The sequence below is a fragment of the Mus caroli genome, chromosome 3, assembly GCF_900094665.2.
Source record: "Mus caroli chromosome 3, CAROLI_EIJ_v1.1, whole genome shotgun sequence".
Lineage (NCBI taxonomy): Eukaryota > Metazoa > Chordata > Mammalia > Rodentia > Muridae > Mus > Mus caroli.
Window position 1 is genome coordinate 132081572 of NC_034572.1, and position 14011 is coordinate 132095582.

The following is a 14011-nucleotide window of genomic DNA, read 5'->3' on the forward strand; positions in this document are numbered from 1 at the left end:
CACCTACATAATGTCTCATAAGCATCCATAGGCACCTACATAATGTCTCATAACCATCCATAGGCACCTACATAATGTCTCATAACCATCCATAGACATTTATAAGGTCTCATACACATAAAGTGGATAAATTGTAAAAATACAGAAAGTTAAAAGTACCAGACATGGGCTGGGAGTGTAGCTTTGTGATAGAGTGCGTGCCTAGATGTTTAAGGCCCTTGGTTCAGAGTACTCTCCAGTATCAGGAAACAAAACAGAAACAAACAAACAAAACAAGAAAAGAAAAAGGTGAAAGGCATGTGGATCATCAAGAAGTAAAACCGCCATTAAGATATTCTTAGGGGGCTGAGAGATGGCTCAGCGGTTAAGAGCAGTGACTGCTCTTCCAGAGGTTCTGAGTGCAATTCCTGGCGACCACTTGGTGGCTCACAACCATCTGCAATGGAATCCGATACTCACCTTCTGATGTCTGAAGAGAGCAATGGTGTACTCATATACATAAAATAAGTAAATAAGGCCGGAGCAAGTGGGGCCAGAATGAGTGGGGAGAGGGGATAAATACATACATAAATAAAAATAAATAAATTAATTAAAAAAGACATTCTTATGACTTGTAAGACACTCTCCAGTACTCTACATAAAAAGTCCAAAATAATCTGTAGTCTATGAGAATTGCATTCCTATACAGTAGCAACAGATACATTAAAACCATAAGAAAAATTACTATTCTTAATATCAACAAAATGCTATGATACGTAAGAATAAATCTTTCAAAAGATGTACAGGTCTGGTTTGATAACAATTACCATGCTGTTGTAAAGAACTGGGACCTACGTAGGCTTTGGAATAGGGATGCTCATTGTCTGTAGGCTGTCAAAAGTCCCTAAGTTAGTAGCCTAGATCAATCCAACGCTGGTCAAATCTCTGCAGGGCTACCTTATCCCCTTTTGTTGAGAGACAAACTGTAGCACGGAGACCTTAAAGGAAAAGGACCAAGAAGAACTAAGAAAAGCCAGGAAAACAAAAACAAAAACAGCCAGATACTACACTGACATTGTCACTTATTGCACTCCAGTAATACCAACAGGGCAGTATTGTTGCACATGTGGAGGAAAAGAACGCTGACCAGACCAGAGTATCAGCAACAGATCTGTCCCTAATTAAGAATATGCCCCACAGCTACATCTTATAGGACATTTTCTTCAATGAGATTTCCTCCTTTCAGATCACTCTAGCTTGTATCAACTGACAGTGAGACCTCCCAGAGTCAACAGCGTCTAGGCTTGTTAACAATAACAGTACCGGGGCTGGAGAGGTGGCTCAGCAGGTAAGAGCACTGGCTGCTCTTCTGGAGGTCCTGAGTATAGATGGCTTACCACCATCCATAATGGGGTCTGATGCCCTCTTCTGGCACACAAGTGTACATGCAGATAGATAAGTAAATAAATAAAAATTTAAAAATCAAAACAATAACCACCACATAAAACAGTAATAATACCAGCAGACTTAAGTTCCGATTGTGTCAAGCGTCCCACCTGCATTGTCCTCTCAGTCCCCACCATATTCAGCATCACTGTCATCCCAGTCATCCCTTCTTACAACTGAAGCCACCAGTGCCATACTGCTTGATGTACTCAAGTCACAGAGCTAGAGAACACCTAGGCTCCCAGTTTCTGTGCCTTGGGGGTGACTCTTGGGGATGAAGGATAAAGGATGATGGGAGGGACTCACCAGCCATTCCAGGGTGGACACCTCCAGGGCCCCTGGTGAAGGAGAAACTGGGCATCCATCTTTAGTGGCACGAGGCTGTGCAACTTTGCTGTATGGGAGAGCTGCAGGCTCTCTTGGGTGTGTGGAGAAGTGGTCTGCTTCGGTAGGGAGATGACAACAGATGCTTGGGGAGGGGACAGACAGGAGGGTCATCAGACAGAGACGTAAGCTCCAGGGAATGTGCCAGACAGGTATTTCCCCTGAGGATAGTGGGACAAGACAAGCGTTGGCGGTGTGACTCAGGGATGAACTTCTGCTGACAAACCCCTCCGCAGCTGGCCTTTGCGGTTCCAGAAGGTGGTAATCACTGTTTCAGGCCAGGTTAGAATCCTAGCTTGGGCACTGCTGACTGAGCCTTGTGCCTCTCTGGGACTCAGTTTCCTTCGTTGTAAGAGGCTATGAGATTAGGCGAACTTGAAAATGTCTGGTATTCCGACTTCTCTGTCAGGGTTTAGCATGGCCACACATGGGCCTGCTGATTTTAGAAGTGATTTTCAAACTCAGCTTTATGGAGACAGTTCAGAAGTTTTCAAATGTTGGGGATCGGTTCTAATGCTTTGAATTAATCCGACCCCCCAAATTAGCGGTCTGCGTGTCCAAACGCTGAAGGTCCTTGTCCATAATTGTTTTTTGATTGATCAATAAAAAGCCAACAGCCAATGGCTGGGCAGGCAGACTAAGGCAGGACCTTTGGATTTGCAGTGGCTAGGAGCTAACTAGAAGAGAGGAAGGAGAGATCTACAGGATGGGGAAGAAGAAACACCAGACCTAAAGACCTGCCGACATGTGAGAATCAGGGAAAGTGGCCATATAGGCCACATTTCCAATTGTGTTTGGGAAGCAGAGATGAAATATAGATTTTAAAAGATGTTAACTCAGGAGTACCTGAGGGGAAGCGTTTGCTAGCAGCAGGAAGGATTAGAACGGCCCAGCCTTTGAGCTAGTCAAGGCATTTAATATTAACTGGTGTGTGTGTGTGTGTGTGTGTGTGTGTGTGTGTGTGTGTGTGTGAGTATGTATGTGTGAGTGTATTTCATTCATGAATCCAGATAGCTCCTGGGAGGGTGTGGTAAGCATGCAAAACCTGCCAGGAGCAAAGAGGTTTAGCAAAACTACAAAGTGAGGGTGATGCCTCTGCATTTACGCGCTGGTACTTGAAATGAGGTTCCACCTGAAAATAAAGAGTTCTATTGCTGTGCGCTTTGAAAACCATAAAACCATGCGACAGAAACCCAGTTTGTTTTTGTTTTTGTTTTGTTTTGTGTTTTGTTTGTTTGTTGAGACAGTCTCTCTATGTAGCTCTACCTGTCCGGGAACTCACTATGTCAGAGGTTCCGGAAGCTGTGACCCTTTCATGCAGTTCCTGATTGTTGGAGCCTGGGATTAGCCACGTACTGACCACTCAGACGCCAAGCTCAGATGCGATGAAAATTTATTGAACGCTTATTCAGGACCACAAAAAGGACCCAAGAGCCTAAATGTACCTGTTCTTTTGTAGGAAAAAAATAGGTTCAAAAATGTGAAAGCAAGCTGTGAAGTGGTACCATATTTCTGGCTAACTAGACAAAGCATTATCAGCTATCCTTTGAGCTGATTGGTCCCCGGGGAAGTAAGAGGGAGGTAAACAGGTAGTGAACTGGGAGCTCCAGCATACTGAGATAACGGAGTACAAGGGATTCCACCGTAACTTTGTGGCTCATGAGTAACATTTCCCAGTGTGAGTTAAAGATAACTCCTAAAAAGTGGGTGAACTTAATCTCACCTTGTAAGCAACATGGAGGTGACTGACATACAAAATGGCTACAGTTATGCCATAACCATATCACTCACATTGATTTGGTCAACAATACAATTACTTTCAGTGTTATTTGTAACCATGATTTTGCTACTGTTATGAACTATATGTAAACATCTGTGTTTCCTGATGGTCTTAGGCAAGCCCCGTGAAAGGGTCATTCAATCGCCAAAGGGTCAAGGTCTTGACCCACAGGTTGAGAACCACTGCTGTGTAGACTAGATTGGCCTCAAACTCACAAGAGGTCTGCCTGACTCTGCTTCCTGAGTGCTGGGATTAAAGTCAGGTGCCACTGCAGGCCAGCTAGAAAACTCTTAAGATAAGATGAATTTAAAGACTTAAAGGAATGACATTAAAATTCAGGAGTTTTACACTGAACAGATGGTATGCCCCCTCCGTGCTACTGGGGACCTTTCTCCTGTCCACTCTGGGGCAAGCTTTGTGGACCGCCCAACTCAATGAATATCATCTATCTGGGAGAGACTGTTTACAAGTAAAGGCTCTGTGGAAGCCACTGGCTAACCAACAGGATTGTCATCCAAGACTAGCATTCTCTTAAGCATCATCACCATACTGCTGGTGATACAATCGGTTTCAGGACAGCTTGTGAAAAATGAAATAACACAGTATTAAATGTAGTGCAGTGGTTTTAAGACATATTTTCAGTTTAGGAAATTACAGTGTGGAGAAAGATGGGTCAGGAACCAAGCACTGACAAGGAGCCTTCTTTGCTGGAGTCCCTGCTGGGCAGTAAGAGGCAAGGGACTGTTTTCTGGAAAATTTTCCCTGGGACCCAGTCATCAATTTGGGTCCTGGCCAACAGCCCCCAGCCCTGAGGAAGTTTCTTATGCCCTTGTAAGAGTGAGTTTTGTTTGCAGATGGGAGGCTGCAAATGAGTTGTGTCACCCAATTAAGGGAAACAAGGCTCTCAATGACTCATTTTGATATTTTCTTTCTTTCTTCTTTCTTTTTGTTTTTTGCTTGCACTGTGTATCCCTGGCTGTCCTGGAACTCACTCTGTAGATCAGGGCAGCCTTTAACTCAGAGATCTGCCTGCCTCTGCCTTCCAGTGCTGATATTAAAGGTGTGCACCATCTTGCCTGGGCCATTTTTGTATTTTTTTTAAATTTATTTTATTAGGTATTTTCCTCAATTACATTTCCAATGCTATCCAAAAAGTCCCCAATACACTCCCCCCCCAGTCCCCCACCCACCCACCCCCACCCCTTGGCCCTGGCATTCCCCTGTACCGGGGCATATAAAGTTGGCAAGTCCAATGGGCCTCTCTTTCCAGTGATGGCCTACTAGGCCATCTTTTGATACAAATGCAGCTAGAGTCAAGAGCTCTGGGGTACTGGTTAGTTCATAATAATGTTCCACCTATGGGGTTGCAGTTCCCTTTAGCTCCTTGGGTACTTTCTCTAGCTCCTCCATTGGGGGCCCTGTGATCTGTCCAATAGCTGACTGTGAGCATCCACTTCTGTGTTTGCTAGGCCCCGGCATTGTCTCACAAGAGACAGCTATATCTGGGTCCTTTCAGCAAAATCTTGCTAGTGTATGCAATGGTGTCAGCGTTTGGAAGCTGATTATGGGATGGATCCCTGAATATGGCAGTCTTTGATGGTCCATCCTTTCTTCACAGCTCCAAACTTTATCTCTGTAACTCTTTCCATGGGTGTTTTGTTCCCAATTCCAAGAAGGGGCACAATGTCCACACTTTGGTCTTCGTTCTTCTTGAGTTTCATGCGTTTAACAAATTGTATCTTATATCTTGGGTATCCTAAGTTTTTGGGCTAATATCCACTTATCAGTGAGTACATATTGTGTGAGTTCCTTTGTGAATATGTTACCTCACTCAGGATGATGCCCTCCAGATCCATCCATTTGCCTAGGAATTTCATAAATCCATTCCTTTTAATAGCTGAGTAGTACTCCATTGTGTAAATGTACCACATTTTCTGTATCCATTCCTCTGTTGAGGGGCATCTGGGTTCTTTCCAGTTTCTGGCTATTATAAATAAGGCTGCTATGAACATAGTGGAGCATGTGTCCTTCTTACCGGTTGGAACATCTTCTGGATATATGCCCAGGAGAGGTATTGCTGGATCCTCTGGTAGTATTATGTCCAATTTTCTGAGGAACCGCCAAACTGATTTCCAGAGTGGTTGTACCAGCTTGCAATCCCACCAACAATGAAGGAGTGTTCCTCTTTCTCCACATCCTCGCCAGCATCTGCTGTCACCTGAATTTTTGATCTTAGCCATTCTGACTGGTGTGAGGTGGAATCTCAGGGTTGTTTTGAGTTGCATTTCCCTGATGATTAAGGATGTTGAACATTTTTTCAGGTGCTTCTCTGCCATTCGGTATTCCTCAGGTGAGAATTCTTTGTTCAGTTCTGAGCCCCATTTTTTAACGGGGTTATTTGATTTTCTGGAGTCCACCTTCTTGAGTTCTTTATATATATTGGATATTAGTCCCCTATCTGATTTAGGATAGGTAAAGATCCTTTCCCAATCTGTTGGTGGTCTTTTTGTCTTATTGACGGTGTCTTCTGCCTTGCAGAAGCTTTACAACTTTATGAGGTCCCATTTATCGATTCTCGATCTTACAGCACAAGCCTTTGCTGTTCTATTCAGGAATTTTTCCCCTGTACCCATATCTTCGAGGCTTTTCCCTACTTTCTNCTCTATAAGTTTCAGTGTCTCTGGTTTTATGTGGAGTTCCTTAATCCACTTAGANTTGACCTTNNTACAAGGAGATAGGAATGGATCAATTCGCATTCTTCTACATGATAACAGCCAGTTGTGCCAGCACCATTTGTTGAAAATGCTGTCTTTTTTCCACTGGATGGTTTTTGCTCCCTTGCATTTTTGTATTTTTATCTCTCTCCTTGCAAATGAACTGATCCTGTATTAAGATTTTTTTTTTCTACAACTTGCTCAAAGAATAGGTATTCACAGTCATTCTTTTTTTTTTTTTTTACCAGCCAGGAGTATCTGCCATTCCTATAGTTGGTCAATGACACATTCAAAGGCAGGAAAATAGTAAATTAATATCTGTTAGTTTCTTCCCTCCATTTACCCCTAAGGGCAGCTTCCAGACTGATTCTTTATTAGTCTGTGTGGAAAAGGTGGAAGGAGAGCTCACAGCCATGCAGCTAGTGTCTAGAACCATTCCTTTCTGTCCCTAGGCCACCTCCACAGTCTCCACTGCAACAGGACTTTATTTGGTGTGAGCAACGGAAGAAGAACTCACAGTGGTTAAAACCACAAAGAGAATCAGCAGACAGAGAAAAGCTGCCAAAGCAGGTCCCACGCTGACCAAGCACCGGGCTCTTCTCAATCTGTCCTTGGCCATCTTCTGCACTGCAAAAAGCAAACCACAAAACAATTCAAAGACAACATGAACTTTCTTTGCATCTATATTTAAATATATATACAAATCTTTGTGCATGTATGTGTGAGCACACACACACACACACACACACACACACACACACACACACACACACACAGCAGGAGCCAGAGGAGGGATGAAGCAGAGGACTGACCTTGAGCAAAGCATGACCACTGATATATGTGGGTGAACACTTGATAAAGCATGGCGGTTGGTATATGTGCATGAACATGTGATAATAAAACCTGTTATTGTGTATACTAAGTAAAATATGAATAATCTTTAAAAGAGAAAAGGTAAACGTCTTTCTTAATCCCAAGAAAACTGCAAGATCAAAAGGCATCCTCTCCTGGTAGAAACTGAAGAAGGAACCTCATCTCTTTAAATGAGCTATAGTGATTTCCCTAGAACTCTACTGTACTACAGGACTCTATATCATTTCATTTGCTAAAACAAGTCACTTTGTGATGATATGAGATTATTGATTAGCTTAGTCTGACAAGCTTGATCTGATTCCACTAACAAACAAGCCACAGCAAAGACTAGGACCTGACAAAACCGGTCTGAGATGGGAGGGTTCGGTTAGCAACCAGCAATGTCTGCTTATAGTCTTGAGCCAGTGAGATCCTGACCTGGGCTGGCAGCGCATTCTTCAGTTACAGGTTCCTGAGAGTAAACTGGGGATGAGAAGGTAAGCTAGGAAAGTTAGGGTCAGGAGCTCTTTCCGAAGCTTCATCATACACTAAGCAAGCTTAAGAAGTACAACAGCTATAGACAGTGTGCAGGGGGAAAACTGGACAGCGTCAACAGAAACCTGTCACACAATGGGACAAAGTCAGCAGGAAGCTAATCAGGCCATGTCACACAGGGAACACAGGACATCCCAAATGCATCTCATAGAATACACAGCAGCCTTGGGAATGGTACCTATAGCTCTTTAGGGTGGACTAGGCTTAGAAAAAGATCGAAATGCTCAGCAATCAAGCTCTGCATGTCATGACTTTTTCTCGTAGAGAAGTCTCTGGCTAGGGATGTAGCTAGAGTGCTTCTCTAGCCGGGACGAGATTCTGAGTTCAATCCCCTGTCCCACCCTGGAAAATTAGTCAATCAAACTATCAACAAGTCCCCATGCTGCTATCTGTCTCTAACAACTCTTAATAGATTACCCTCAGTTCCTAGGATCATTGATTTCAGCCCAGGAACGATAGCCAAATGCTACACCATCTCTTGTTAGCATCATATAGAATAGTTCAACAACTCATTTGAAACTAGAGCTGTCTCCGATAACCAAACATTCCCAGCTCATCTGTTATGCTTCTAAAATTATTACGAGTGCCTCTTCTCTCTCTTAGAAGTGTCCTTGATCTATCACTCAAGGATCCCCTTAATCCTTCCTGGCACCCACAGTGTTATATAAAGTAGACATGCTTCCCTATATAGCTTATGTGAATATGTTTGAATAAATTACATTTCTATATGTGGTTTCCTATGGGCCTTTTTTTCCTGTGAATATATTAGTCACTGCTCACTCCCCTACCCTGCATCAGGCTGCTGTGGCATGAATCTTAAATGTACCCCAACGCCCAGTTGTTGAATGTTGGAGGTGTCATGCTATTGGGAGGTGGTGGGAAGTTGCGTCATTGGAAACATGCCCTTGAAGGAGATGCTGTGACCCTACATCTCGTCTCTTTTATTCTTTGCTTTTCTCTCACCATGAGGTGAGCAGTTTCCTCTGACAAGCCCCTCTTCTCCTTTGATGTTCTGCCTCACCACAGTCTAGTAAATACCTGTGCAGAGTGGACCATAACCATGGAAAGTGAGCAAAACCAAATCCTTCTCTTAAGCTGATCCCCCACCCCCAAGGACTTGCTAAAGTAACTGAATACAGATTAATACATACGCATGCAACATAGTGTTATCATTAGCACATGTGAGCACACTTAATAATTTCCGTTATTCCTATTTAACCCTAAATCAAGACCGGCAGAGTCAATGATAAATGATAATGCTCTGTACATGAAGGAGTGTTAGAGCCCAGTATTGAGTAGCAAATTCTTTTGTTTTTATAACCCCCCTTCCTGGATGTCCATATCTGTTAGCAATGGCCCAAATGCGCCTCCAGGACCATGTCACTTCTCACAGAAGAACCAATAACCACGGCAAAATGTTTCCACTTTAGTATCACAGGGTTCCAACAGTGAGAGTGACAACTGCCATCCAGCACTTCTCCCTTAGAAGTAGACAGCATGCATGTCCGTAGGGGCCTCCTAGTCACCATAACAGGGGGTCCATCCAACCTAAAGAGCATCTATCACCAATGTGTGACAATGTTTCTACAGCAGAGAATATACTATGGCTCCATTTGAGAAAAGGATACTTAATAACTCAGTGTTTGCTTTCAAGCACGATATTTTAGTATCTAAAAAAAAGTATCATAAACTTGGCAGTAGTAATGCCTAGATTTAATATTGCATCAAGGAATGAAACTATAAATGATGTCTTAGCAATGTTGGTGTCTGACAAAATACATTGTTCCCTCCAAAAAGTCATTATTTAGAACTTGTGTTAAAAAAGATCTTCATGAGAGCCGGGGTGGTGGCGCACCCCTTTAATCCTAGCACTTGGGAGGCAGAGGCAGGTAGATCTCTGTGAATTTGAGGCCAGCCTGGTCTACAGAGTGAGTTCCAGGGCAGCCAAGGCTACATAGAGAGACCCTGTCTTGAAAAATAAAACAAAACAAAACAAACTCCAAATGAACGAACGAACAAACAAACAACCCCCCCCAAACCTTCATTAGTTTTCTTTGAAAATTACAAGGAAGCTCTGCTAACTTCATATAACTTCTGGGCAAAAAAATGTAGAACCTGGTATCAAAGAATAAATAGTTGTATAGACACTTTATTGTTCCCAAACAACTGGAATAAATACTTTCATCCTGTATGCCTCCCTTCTGCATTTTTCTCTGGGTCATATGTATGAAAGGACCTGATTTGCATATCATCTTGAACCAGCACATACAGAGTCTTGATCTGTTTGCTCTGTTTTTGATCACTGCCTAAACAAATTTTTCAGAATGTTCATATTTATGACATATTTTATAATTATTTTTCTTTAGGAAAATGATTTTGGTCACTTTGATTCTGGTCAATTTTATCAATGGGAGGGATATACAAACAAGTGATGACGTGTTAGACGGGAGCTGCCTTGTTTAGTAAAGAATCTTTACTGGACAGGCTCTAGCAAGGATTTGGCTTTAAGGCTGTAATAGCATTTCTGTGAAAATGGCAATGATATTTCAAATGTGTAAAACACTTTTATTGAACCCAAGTCTTTTTGCTGTCCCTTGGGGAGCTGCCAGGGACTAAGATGAGAGCAGGCACACCACACATGCGCTCACTGTCAGTATTCTTAGGGTAGGACTCTGAGTGGAGTTTGGTTTGTTGTCAACACAATTTCTAATCATCAAAGGCACATGTTCTTCCCAAAACTCAAAAACTAAAATTTATTCTTGAGGGCATTATGCTAAAATATCACTTTAGCCCAGAGAAAACTCAGCTCTCAAGTGTAATCCTTTTTTTTTTTAAGACCATCTAAGTTTCCTTGGTAACCACAGTGGTGTTTCTTAGTCCTTGTTGCCTGGAAGCTCTGTCCCGTGCATAAACAAAGGCAGCCCTACCAATCAGCCCTGTGGGCCACCAACCAGAAGGCCCAGGTAAAGCTCAGAACACCACAAAGTTGTTCTACACAACAATGGCATTGGTTTCACAATAAATCAGTCATATGAGATAAACCTGTTCATTTTTTCTTCATTCAGGTAAGGACCCCTGAGAGAACAATTTATTGAATTATCATTTTCCCTTTACTTTGAACTTATGGCAACATCTGCTTTTCCCTCCATCTTGTTTACCCCATCAGTTAGATCTTTGGGCTAGATTCTGGATAGGACTAAAAATCCAAGACTTGAAAGAATTGTATGCTTTTTGTTTGCTTGTATTTTGAGACAGAGTCTCACTATGTAGTTCATCTTAATCTCATGATCCTATCTCTCTGTCTTCTTGGTTACAGTATTGCAGGCATAGGTTACAATGTAACCTATGAATTGGTAAGGCTTGGGTCTTTTGCAGAAGTGCTGGTATCACAGCATAGGTATAGATTTTAGATGTACTCAAGTAGTTTTGAGAACTGTATGTTGAAATTGTAATTACTATTTCTTTGATATGAGATGCCCTCACTTAAGTCATTTAATACACGGTCATGTTTTTCGTTCTTAAATAGCATATTAACAATGTAGCGGACGAGAAACGTTCTGAACTAGCAGGTGTTTGGAAGTCACCTGGATTATGTGCATTTATTCAGAAGTGAACGGTTAGGGACTAAGGATATGGGGTTGTGCATTCACAACATATAAAGAACTCTTTCTAAGATTTATTTATTTATTTTATGTATACGAGTACACTGTAACTGTACAGATGGTTGTGAGCCTTCATGTGGCTGTTGGAAAATGAATTTTAGGACCTCTGCTCACTCCAGTCAACCCTGCTCACTAAGGCCCAAAGATTTATTTATTATTATACCTAAGCACACTTGTAGCTGTCTTTAGATGTGCCAGAAAAGGTCATCAGATCTCATTACGGGTGGTTGTGAGCCACCATGTGGTTTCTGGGATTTGAACTCAGGACCTTCGGAAGAGTAGTCAGTGCTCTTACCCGCTGAGCCATCTTGCCAGCCCTATAAAGAACTCTTGAAACAGTTATAAAAACACAACCTGCTTTAAAAATGGGAAAATAATTTTAATACACATTTTTCTGAAGGTGACATACAAATGTCTAGTAAGGGTTGGGGTTTGCAGTGTTACACACTGCCTGTAACCCCAGTATTTGGGAGGTAGGAAGAGGCAGGAGGATCAAAATTTAAGGTCAGCTTTAGCCACATACATTGAAGTCAGCGTAGGTTACACAAGGCCCCGTTTCATTAAACAAATAAGCAAATGGTATATGAGAAAGTACTCAATGGAGTTTGACCCTTAGAGAAACACACATTAAAATTGCAGTAAGATGCATCTCATTACACACTGGATTATTATAATAAAAATGTAGAGGAATTGAAGACTTCGTCTGTTGCTAGGGAGACCGAACATGGTGCAGCTGCGGAGAGAGTAACCTGACAGGGGCTTAAAAAGTTAAACATGGAGTTATCATTGGCCTGTGTGTGCATCTGAGACAAATGGAAATCTAAGTCCCGGCCAAAGCTTGTGCGTGAGCATTTATAACAGCAATATTCGAAAGAGCCAGAAAGGTGAGTGATGGATGGATAAAGGAGAAGCCATGATCCGCATCACGGGGTGGCACGTGGCAGGAAAGGGTGTGAAGTGCTGGCAGATGCTGTGACCTGGGTGTGCCCCACCCCCCACATGCAGCTGTGGGAAGCCAGCCACAACTGACCCACACTTCGTGGTTCCATTCATATGCAACACTCAGAACAGGCAAGGCTACAGAGCCGGGAAGTAGATCACTGTCTCTCCGATGCCACTGTGAACAAGGAGTAAGGAGAGAGAGGGAGGAAGGAGTAACGAGTCGGAGTTTATAGTTGGATGGATGAAACAAATATTGTAGAACTAGGTTGTGATAGAACTTTGAGAATATACTTAAATATGAAGGAGCTGTAAGTTTTTACATGTGTGAATTACATACATACCAGGAAGTCTGTCTCAAAATGTGATAGACAAAATATTAGAAGAAATCTAAACATGGTTTCTTTTCCTCTAGGTAATAAAGGATTCCTTAAATGGGTCCCCATGTTACAAATAACAAAGAAAGTTACTGGTAAAAAAAAAATTGTACTGTCATAATTAGTTATTTCTTTTTCTTTTTCTTTTTCTCTCTTTTCTTTCTTTCTTTCTTTCTTTCTTTTTTTTTTTTTTTTTTTTTTTTTTTTTGAGACAGAATTTCTCTGTATAGCCCTGGCTGTCCTGGAACTCACTCTGTAGACCAGACTAGCCTTGATCTCAGAAATCCACCTGCCTCTGCCTCCCAAGAGCTGGGATGAAAGGTGTGCACCACCACGCCCAGCTTAGTGATTTCTACCTACTGAGAATACCATAAGGAAGTTGAAAGGAGAAGCCAGTCTTGTTATATTTGCAAGCCAGTCTTGTTATATCTGTCTAGTCATAGCAAAGTGCATTGTATTCTAGTCACAATGCACTGTCCTTCTCAAGCCAGCTGGTGGCTTTGTGGGGAGGGGTTGGGTCTGGTCAGTGATCCTGAGCTGCAGTGTGACCAGGCAGGTGCGCAGCAAGAAGGTGCAGAGGAGTAATATTGTCACCTTGTTCCCAGGTGTTAGAGCAAGGTGACTTGATGAAGTAAATTTTTCTCAACCAGGAAGCTCTTCTGACCTCAGGGCCTGTCTGTGGTCCAGAGGGCTGTCAACGCTGCCTCATCGAACCTCCCACAGGGAGCAGCGGACCTCTAACAGATTCATTGTGCCCAGGACCATTTGTACACCTAGCAGAACTATGAAGACGTTATGGTCATTTCACTGCCTTGTCAAGACCTTGTCAGATTTTAAGGATTTTTTGGCACCTGTAGACACATGGCTTTTTATGGCACAGTAACTTTACTCTCAGCTTTGTCCTCAACACACACCCAGAACTGGTACAAGTTGTAGAGTGTGCACCAGGAGGTAAAACATCTATGATAGGATTATCTGTGAAGCTTAAATGTTAGAAACCACCATAGCGCCCAGTGGGTGAAAAAGAGATACTTTTAAACCAACACTGTGGTACATCCAGCCATAAGAGGGATTTGCTTTACAAATATCCTGATAAAAAGAATGCATCTGGCAATACATACATGGAATTCCAATTCTTATAAAAAAGATATTTATTGTTAATAAATATATATGCTATGAAAGCAAAGATAAACCAGAAAGAGTTAATAACAAAAGTTAGCATAGCAAGCTAACCACCTCTCTCTCTCTCTCTCTCTCTCTCTCTCTTTCTTTCTTTCTTTCTTTCTTTCTTTCTTTCTTTCTTTCTTTCTTTCTTTCTTTCTT